General features: G+C 47.9%; 1 pseudogene; it reads right to left on the minus strand.

Annotated features, from left to right (window-relative positions):
- Positions 1–5,307: 5,307 nt before the first annotated feature.
- Positions 5,308–6,306, minus strand: LOC142001852 (olfactory receptor 52R1-like; annotated as a pseudogene).
- Between the last annotated feature and the right edge of the window lie 3,379 nt (positions 6,307–9,685).

Genomic DNA, 9,685 nt, shown 5'->3' on the forward strand with positions numbered 1-9,685 from the left:
GTAAATCATCTCTCCTGGAACATGCCCATCCAGCTGTGCTATGACCATGTGTCACACCCAATACTTGAGGTGCAGGGGGAGAATTGAAATATAGGGAACAAGTGTGAAATATCAGGACAGGCTGGAGGATTGGTACTAGGCACCTATATAAGGTAAAGCACCAAATACTGGGACTGTCCGGTTAAAAATCAGGACATCTGGACACCCTATAATGAAATCTCACAGGCCAGGTCATCTCTTTGGGGCTGAGACTGCTGCTGGGGCTCTGGTTTGTACAGCACCAAGCACACCCAGACCCTGCCTGTGGTGGTACGGCCCCCCTTGGTATGCCGGGGTTACTAAAATTGGGGTCCCAGGGGAGAGGCAGAGTGCTCAGGGGTGTCCCTAGCCAAGGGTCTTGGACTTCCCTCCTGCCCCAGGCTGGCCAGTGACCCCCAATCCTGCTCCCATGGCACCCAGGATCTGCCCAGCTACAGCAATGGCCCCGCCTTGTGTCTGCAGCTGGCTGGGATAGGCCTCAGCCCCCGTGCCCTCCAGGCAGCCCCACCCCCCAGGGCCATTGGCCACACTCAACATGGCCGCCCCGCTGGGCTCGGGCAGGCCAGCCCAGCACTGAGCCAGCGGCTGGGCGGCCTCCTCCGGCCCCACGGAGCTTGACTGACGCTGCAGCCGTCCAGTGACAAGGGCCGCACGGGCCAATCAGGGTGAGGGCGGGGTGGAGGAGGCCGCCAGTTAGAGTGGCGGTGCCACCTGCAGTGTGGTTGTGCTGTGCAGCAGCTGCCACGTTTCCCCTCCCAGGCTGCCCCAGTCTGATCTTTGCTCGCGGCGGGGCCAGTGTCACCAGGCGGGGGTTGAACTCCAGCAGGGGGCGAGGTCGCCGGCTGCAGCACGTCCTACCGTGTCGTGGGCGTGCTGAGAGCCACTGACCCAAACCAAGGGTGCAACAGCCCCCCAGCACCGGCCTGTGTGCCCGGAACTCCTGCTGCACGGGTGTGAAAGGGAGCAGGGGCCAGGCCCTCAGGCTGGCTTAGATCCTAAGCTGCAAGGTCAGAAGGGACCACACTGCTGTGATTATTATTTTAGGGGGTCCCCTGCATAGCACAAGCGTGGATGCTACTGCCGTGGAGATGGCAGCTCCTACTGTTAGTCATAGCACGTGATCATGGGCAGTGGGTGAACCTAGGATTGAGGGAGGAGAGCCCCCAGCCCCACCCCTGCCTCTGCTACCTGTGATCCCCTTGTAGGAGCCCCCTCCAGTCTTCTCCTTCCCCCCCCACAAGACACGGGGAGGTAGGGTGGGCAGCACCCCTCACCCAAAAGTGTGGGCAACGTCCAACCCCAGCCACCACAGGGCTGAAGCCCAGGCAGCCCCTGGAAATAAGAACATAAGAACATAAGAATGGCCATACTGGGTCAGACCAAAGGTCCATCAAGCCCAGCATCCCATCTGCCGACGGTGGCCAATGCCAGGTGCCCCAGAGAAGGAGAACAGAAGACAATGATCAAGTGATTTATCTCCTGCCATCCATCTCCTGCCCTTGTTCTGAAGGCTAGGGCACCATACTTTATCCCTGGCTAATAGCCATTTATGGACCTAACCTGCAAAAATTTATCAAGCTCTTTTTTAAACCCTAATAGAAATGGGGGAGCCTCACTGAATGGGAAGGTTGTAGGAGGCAAAGTGTGGGCCTGACCTGTTGCCCAGCTTGGGAGGTCATGATCTTCCCCTGCCTCTCATATCCACTTCCCAGGCAAGTGATGTTCGGTCACCATGTGAACTGCCCTCCCGTGACATCACCTTGCACATGGTGCTGGTCCATCTTGGTCTGGATGATGCAGCGAGACAACAGGTCTCTGCTGCACCACAGTCCATCTCTGTCCCAACAGCCTCCCCTGAATCCAGATGGAGTTGTGAATGAAGGGATGTGTCATCTCTACAGGCTGCATTTCTGTGTAAAGGGTCAGGCCAGTGTCAGTGTTTTGTGGGCAGCCTTTGACTTGAAGATTACTTTAGCACCCATGCTGGGATGGAAGGAATGTTGTGGTCTGTGTCATTTTATGTCACAGAAGCTTAATCCTAGTGCTGCAGCACTTGGCACATTTTCACATGAAGTGATCTAATATTAGTTGTAACATTGCAAGCACAAGCTGCGGAAAGGAAAGCAGCAGCACTCAACTCCTGGCCACCCAAAAAAAAAAAATGCCGGGCACTTTATGAATCAGGATCTATTTTTTTTTAAATGCTTAAATATAACTGGCTCATGTTTCTGCCCAGAAATGGGGCCCTGCGCAACAGAAGATTTCTGCCAGTTACAAAGGTAGCTTGGAAAATGCCATTGTGGTTTAGATTGTAGAAAGAGCTGGAGATCAGCACCCTTGCTTAAGGGCAAATCATTAAAATCATTTTATGTTTTAGTTTGAATCCTGTGTGGCATTAAAGGTGGTTCGGGGCTTGCTGATTATAATAGGAACCTGTGGATGCTCAACAGCTCGGAGATATCAAGCCTCTAGTGCTGTTGCAGATATAAAATAGACGTTTGAAAACATTGTTAGTTCAGCCTGTCTCCATGGCAGAATGCATGCTGTGCAGAGACACATTGTCTGCGTCCCTGCCCCTAGAGATCTAAACTGTATCATTATCCTTCACTGGAGGGAATCAGAATTGTTTGTCATAGCCCCAGTACTGCAGCCCAGAGATTCTACTTCAGCTAATGTTGTAGAAGTCTGTGCTTGAAGCTGAGGATCTGAGTCCTCTTGCTGTTGCTGTGAAGGTCCAGATATTTACAAGGGCAGCACAGTGACAGCCATGGGGTCCTAGATTTGTTAGCCAAGTGGCACAGGCAGTGCTGCTTGTGAAAGGTCCCCTGACAAAAATTCTCCATGCATGCATAGACCATGCAGTCAGTATGCAGGCTGCCTCAAGCCATCAGGGTATGGCATTTCTGTTGTAGACATCTGTCCCTCACACACTACTCTCTGGCCACTCCCTCATTTTGCACAGGTTCCCGGCAGAGACAGCAATAACTTTTGGCCAGCACTGGCCTGTGCTGAAATTGAAGCATCAATACTGAGCTCAAGATTCAGTAACACATACCTCCCAGCTCACCTCCTCTGGTAATTGTTCTCCCTTCCCATGGGGTACACAAGACAGCATTGTTCAAATGTGGGTGGCAGCCCTCCCTGTTGCATGCTTTACTTTTCTACAGCCACATGCTGCTTTTACATCATTCTTTTCTTCCTCATTCGTAACAGATCTGTTTAAAACTAAAGCATCTGCCCCTGTGTTGTTTAAGCCTGAGTCACAGTAGACTTAACCTGTCCATGTGACCTGTGCCTCTTCCTCATTCTTGATACTGTTTCTCTTTTTCCTGAGTCTTTAATAGGCTTATGTGGCTGGAGACAATTGTGTAATCTAGGGACCTTCCCTAGGTATCCAGGGTGGAGTGCAGAGCTGTAGCCTCTCTCACACGCAGACCCGTCTGTCTGATAAACGAGTATGTCACATGTCTTGTGGTTAGCAATACGTATACTTTAAAATGTAAGGTGCAGCCTGCTAGCTCAACTCATTGTGTAGGTGACGCTGCTGTTGGCATCACAAAGCTCCTGGCTGTCCCCCTTGCTGCAATGACTCTTCCAAACAAGTGTTGCCAAAGTCATCCCAGACCAGCCACAAAGAAGGGTGTTTGTTTGGCTCCTTTGATGCCAGCCAACCAATAAGTCACAGGGGTTTATTGAATGTTGGGTCTGTTGCCGGGCAAATCATGACGCTGAAATGAACATTCAGCACCTTATTAACATGCTGCCGGCCATAGCACTTCAAAAGTGTTGTGTTCCGATTGCGTGCAGCTCAGCTACACGGGGTCTTTTCAAAAGGACCCCACAGACTTCAAAATCCCCTTAGCTGATCGTAATTAGGGGATTTCAAAGTCTGTGGGGTCCTTTTGAAAAGGACTACTGTGTAGCCAAGCCGCATGCAATCGGAACACAACGCTTTTGAAGTGCTATGGCCGGCAGCGTGCTAATGAGGTGGTGAATGTTCATTTCAGTACCTCATTAGTATCCTCCGACTTGACCATCAGCATGGCCCTTTCGACATTTTGGCCAAGTGTGGCCATGGCCATACGGTCTGAGGAAAGATTGGGACTATTCAGCTTGTAAAAGAGATGAGTGGTGGGATATGAGAATTAAGTGGATGAAATAAGAGGAGGCTATAAAATCATGAGTGGAAAAACTGAAATAGGAAGTGCTGTTTGTTCCTTCCCATAACACAAGAACTACAGTAGTCGCCCAAAGAATTTAATACACAGAAGAATTAAAACAAACAAAGGAAAGAGTTTCTTTAGTTAACCTGTGGAACTCTTTGCCCAGGGAGTCTGTGAATCTGCAAAGTTAGTAACAAAGTAAAAATATATATTAAAATTTTATACCTAACCAATGTCCTTAGGTGGCATGCCAAAAGACAAACCAGCAGTCATGTAGCACTTTAAGACCAACAAAATAATTTATTAGGTGATGAGCTTTTGTGGGGAACACCCACTTCTTCAAATCTGGAGATACAGCATTTCCAATACAGACTGACAGTTATAGTGTGTTATACAGTTATACAAGCTGTTGGTCTGTACTAGAAATGATATGTCTCCAGACCTGAAGAAGTGGATCAGCCCCATGAAAGCTTATCACCTAATAAACTATTCGGTTAGTCTTTAAAGTGCTACATGGCTGCTGGTTTGTTTTGTTAGAATACAGACTAACACAGCTACCTCTTCGTTACTATGCCAAAATATGTTAGAACATGCTAATATTACAGCTCAGTGGGTCTAATATTTATCTAATTTCAATACTTTTTAATAGGAATTAAATACAGTGCTCCTGACATCTAATAAGTTATCTGCCAAAAACAAGTGTTTTGAAGAGCTTAAGTAGCCCCTGGAATCATGCTTAAATTTCCTCTCCCTGATAAAAAGCTGCACTGCACCTCTTGCAACTGCGCAAAAGAGATGGAGAAGGTCCAACGAATGACAGGGATGGATAAGAGAAGAGCAACTGTCCAGGGAGTGACTTTGGGCAGCGAAGGAGAAGCAGGAGTGGAACTCGACAGAGGAGATGGGGCGGGGTGGTGGTGTTCTGGGGTCTGTTTACCAGAAATTAGAAAGGTAGCAACCCAGTAGAAGGACTGATTCCTCAGGTTGTCACGGTCAGGAAAGGGTTTATTGTCTCTGACCATCCCGTAAGTGATTCGGGAAAGATGGGCCAAGAAGGTAATCTGTGTGGAGATCTGTCTGGAATCCAGAACACAAGGAGTAAACATTAGGTCACTCTGCCAGTAAAGAGATGGAGCAGCCTGTCCCGGATCAGTTTAGTCCTCACTCCATAGAAGATGGGGTGTAGCATAGGGGGTAGCAGGATGTACACATTGGCAACGAGAATATGGAAATATAGGGACTCTTTGTGGCCAAATTGGTGTGTGAGGAAGGAGAAGAGAGCTGGGATGTAAGACACTAAAATGACACAGAGGTGGGAGCTGCAGGTGCCAAAAGTCTTGAGCCGGGCATCCTTGGTTGGGAGGTGGAAGATGGCCCTGACGATGTGGGCATAGGACACAGTGATAAAAAACAGATCCAAACCAGTCACAAAGAATGTCAAAAAGAGGCTGTAGTAACTACTCACGCGGATGTCAGCACAGGCCAGCTTCACCACGGCTATGTGCTCACAGTACGTGTGAGGGATGATGTTGGTTCTGCAATATGGCCACTGCCTGGCCAGCAAGGGATGGGGCAGCACAAGTATGATGCTGCGCAGCACCACGGCCAGGCCAACTGTGGCCACCACACGGTCTGTCAGGATGGTGGAGTGTCTCAGGGGATGGCAGATGGCCACGTAGCGATCCAAAGCCATGGCCACAAAGATCCCGGAGGCCATCACTGAGAAGCAGTGAAGGAAGAACATCTGGGCGAGGCAGGTACTGAAATCGATCTCCCTAGAATTGAACCACAAGATGCCCAGCAATTTGGGCAGGATGGATGTGGATGAAACCATGTCATTGACAGCCAGCATGCAGAGGAAATAGTACATGGGCTCATGGAGGCTTGTCTCCCTTTTCACAATGAACAGGATGGTGAAATTCCCCACGACAGTTATGGCGTACATGGCACAGAAGGGGATGGAGATCCAGACATGGGCTGACTCCAGGCCTGGAATGCCCAGCAGGATGAAGCTGGAGGGATTGCTGAAGTTGCTTGTGTTGGAATCTGACATTGATTAAGGCAGAAGCTGTGCAAGTCTCAGGAAGAACAGTGTTTCCTTCATATAATGTATGTTCTGCTGACTTCCTGTATGAGCCCAGGCTCTAGGGGGATGGTTGGAGTACAAATTCCTAGACAGAGAAGCAAAGTTAATATGACAAACTAAATTGACAACTGGAGGCTGTTTTCATGGCTGAAACTGATTGGTCAGTCTTCTCAGACTGAAAAATTTCTGCAGGGTAGCTGTGTTAGTCTATCTGGGAAAAACAGTGAGAAATCCTGTGACATCTTAAAGACTAACAGATTTATTTAGACATAATTTTTTTGAGGGGGAAACAACAAGCTGCATGCAAGGAAGTGGTTTTTACCATGAAAGCTTCTGACCAAATACATCCGTTAGTCTCATGTGCCACAGATTCCTCCTCATTTAGTTTGAAAAATGCCCTTTTAATTAGTCAGATAAATGTTTTATGTAAAACTGACTCTAGCAATGACAAGTCCATATTCAATGGTGCTCCATGAATCAATAATTCCTGCACATCTGGGACTGTTTAGAAACAAATCAAAGAAGGGGGCATATCCATAAGAACATAAGAACGGCCATACTGGGTCAGACCAAAGGTCCATCCAGCCCAGTATCCTGTCTGCCGACAGTGGCCAGTGCCAGGTGCCCCAGCGGAGGTGAACCGAAGACAATGATCAAGCGATTTGTCTCCTGACATCTATCTCCAGCCTTTGACTAAAGGCCAGGGGCACCATACTTTACCCTTGGCTTATAGCCATTTATGGACCTAACCTCCAAAAATTTATCAAGCTCTTTTTTAAACTCTGTTAAGCTGTGTCTACACGTGCACGCTACTTCGAAGTAGCGGCACTAACTTCGAAATAGCACCCGTCGCGGCTACACGCGTCGGGAGCTATTTCGAAGTTAACTTCGACGTTAGGCGGCAAGATGTCGAAGTCGCTAACCTCATGAGGGGATCGGAATAGCGCCCTACTTCGACGTTCAACGTCGAAGTAGGGACCGTGTAGACAATCCACGTCCTGCAACGTCGAAATTGCCGGGTCCTCCATGGCGGCCATCAGCTGGGGGGTTGAGAGATGCTCTCTCTCCAGCCCCTGCGGAGCTCTATGGTCACCGTGGGCAGCAGCCCTTAGCCCAGGGCTTCTGGCTGCTGCTGCGGCAGCTGGGGATCCATGCTGCAGGCACAGGGTCTGCAACTCGTTGTCGGCTCTGTGGATCTTGTGTTGTTTAGTGCAACTGTGTCTGGGAGGGGCCCTTTAAGGGAGCGGCTTGCTGTTGAGTCCGCCCTGTGACCCTGTCTGCAGCTGTGCCTGGCACCCTTATTTCGATGTGTGCTACTTTGGCGTGTAGACGTTCCCTCGCAGCGCCTATTTCGATGTGGTGCCACGCAATGTCGAAGTTGAACATCGACGTTGCCAGCCCTGGAGGACGTGTAGACGTTATTCATCGAAATAGCCTATTTCGATGTTGCTACATCGAAATAAGCTATTTTGATGTTGGCTTCATGTGTAGATGTAGCCACAGAGTGCTGGCCTTCACAGCCTCCTCTGGCAAAGAGTTCCACAGGTTGACTGTGCGCTGTGTGAAGAAAAATTTTCTTTTATTAGTTTAGAACCTACTACCCATTAATTTCATTTGGTGTCCTCTAGTTCTTATATTACGGGAACAAGTAAATAACTTTTCAATATTCACTTTCTCCACACCATTCATTATTTTATATACCTCTATCATATCGCCCCTCAATCGCCTCTTTTCTAGACTGAAAAGTCCCAGTCTCTCTAGCCTCTCCTCATATGGGACTCGTTCCAAACCCTTAATCATTTTAGTTGCCCTTTTCTGAACACCACTAGTTACCCCCTCCATTGTGAAAATTTACCATTTGTTCCAACCCTTTGTTTCCTGTCTTTTAACCAGTTTCCAATCCATGAGAGGATCTTTCCTCCTATCCCATGACCACCTAATTTACATAAAAGCCTTTTGTGAGGGACCTTGTCAAAGGCTTTCTGGAAATCTAAGTATATTATGTCCATTGGATCCCCCCTGTCTGCATGTTTGTTAACCCCTTCAAAGAACTCTAATAGATTAGTAAGACACGACTTCCCTCTACAGAAACCATGCTGACTTTTCCCCAACAAATCATGTTCTTCTACGTGTCTGACAATTTTATTTTTTACTATTGTTTCTACTAATTTGCCCTGTACTGACGTTAGACTTACCGGTCTGTAATTGCCACGGTCTCCCTGTAACTGCCAGGGTCTCCTCTAGAGCCCTTTTTAAATATTGGCGTTATATTAGCTGTCTTCCAGTCATTGGGTACTGAAGCTGATTTAAAGGATAGGTTACAAACCACCATGAATAGCTCTGCAATTTCACATTTGAGTTCTTTCAGAACCCTTGGGTGAATGCCATCTGGTCCTGGAGACTTGTGACTGTTTAGCTTATCAAATAGTTCCAAAACCTCTTCTACTGACACTTCAATCTGGGAGAGTTCCTCAGATTTGTCACCTACAAAGGAAGGCTCAGATTTGGGAACCTCTGTAATATCCTCAGCCATGAAGACTGAAGCAAAGAAATCATTTAGTTTCTCTGCAATGGCATTATCTTCCTTCCCAGTCTGGAAAAGAGGCGATTGAGGGGCGATATGATAGAGGTATATAAAATCATGAATGGTGTGGAGAAAGTGAATATAGAAAAATTATTTACCTTTTCCCATAATACAAGAACTAGGGGACACCAAATGAAATTGATGGGTAGTAGGTTCAAAACTAATAAAAGGAAATTTTTCTTCACACAGCGCACAGTCAACCTGTGGAACTCCTTGCCGGAGGAGGGTGTGAAGGCCAGGACTCTATTAGGGTTTAAAAAAAGAGCTCAATAAATTTTTGCAGGTTAGGTCCATAAATGGCTATTAGCCAGGGGTAAAGTATGGTGCCCTAGCCTTCAGTACAAGGGCAGGAGATGGATGGCAGGAGATAAGTCACTTGATCATTGTCTTCTGTTCTCCTTCTCTGGGGCACCTGGCATTGGCCACTGTCAGCAGACGAGATACTGGGCTGGTGGACCTTTGGTCTGACCCAGTATGGCCGTTCTTATGTTCTTATGTTCTTATGTTCTTAAGGTTAAGAATCGGGAGATTAGAGAAAAGCCGTCTTGAGTAGTCAGAGCATCTCCTTTGCTGTAGGTTTTCTAAGGAGCCTGCAAAGACAGGTTTGCATCCCTTGCTCTTAGAGGACACCGTTCCACTTTAAAATTGTTCCAGTGATAACTGCTAGTATCTACATACTTTCCTTCAGATAAAAATCAGGGAATAGAGCCTCTATTAAATGCAAAAGCTCTGACATGCAAGCAGAGGAGCTGACGGGGTGGGTGCATTAATACACAGCGGGCACCTCAGGTCTTTATTTACTTCTTACTCAGT

Source organism: Carettochelys insculpta, chromosome 1 (genome assembly GCF_033958435.1).
Source record: "Carettochelys insculpta isolate YL-2023 chromosome 1, ASM3395843v1, whole genome shotgun sequence".
Taxonomy (NCBI): domain Eukaryota; kingdom Metazoa; phylum Chordata; order Testudines; family Carettochelyidae; genus Carettochelys; species Carettochelys insculpta.